General features: G+C 43.0%; 1 non-coding gene across 1 annotated transcript; it reads left to right on the forward strand.

Moving 5' to 3' along the window:
• Positions 1-382: 382 nt before the first annotated feature.
• TRNAG-GCC lies at positions 383-453 on the forward strand. The gene has a single exon. It is a non-coding gene; the product is annotated as a tRNA-Gly (tRNA).
• The last annotated feature ends 208 nt before the right edge of the window (positions 454-661 follow it).

Consider the following 661-nt stretch of genomic DNA (forward strand, 5'->3'; position numbering starts at 1 on the left):
TCTGACTTCATGTAGTAAGATAGTCTATAGGTTCATCTGTGTTGTTGCAATGGCATTGTTTCATTCTTTTTTATGGCTGAGTAATTTCCATTGTATGTATGTACCACATCTTCTTTATCCATTCATCTGTCGATGGACCCTGAGGTTGCTTCCATGTCTTGGCTATTGTAAACAGTGCTACAATGAACACTGTGGTGCATGTATCCTGTCAAACCATGCTTTTTTCCCAGATGTATGCCTAGGAGTGGAATTGCTAGATCATAAGGCAATAGAGTTGCTATTATTTTTTTTAGTTGTTATTATTAAGTTCAGTTTATGGATGAGAAAATGGGTTTCAGGGAAGTCATGTGATTTAACCCAAACCACATCATTACCACTGTAAGCATTAGTGGTTTAGTGGTAGAATTCTTGCCTGCCATGCAGGAGGCCTGGGTTTGATTCCCAGCCAATGCAAGAACACTCATGTTTGGGGCTTCCCTGATGGCTGAGACTGTAAAGAATCTGCCTGCCATACAGGAGATCCAGGTTCAATCCCTGGGTTGGGAAGATCTCCTGGAGAAGGGAATGGCTACCCACTTCAGTATTCTTGCCTGAAGAATCCCATGGACAGAGGAGCCTGGCAGGCTACAGTCTATGGAGGTGCAGAGTCAGACACAACTGA

Source organism: Bison bison, unplaced genomic scaffold (genome assembly GCF_000754665.1).
Source record: "Bison bison bison isolate TAMUID 2011002044 unplaced genomic scaffold, Bison_UMD1.0 scf7180017862710, whole genome shotgun sequence".
In the NCBI taxonomy this organism is placed as follows: domain Eukaryota; kingdom Metazoa; phylum Chordata; class Mammalia; order Artiodactyla; family Bovidae; genus Bison; species Bison bison.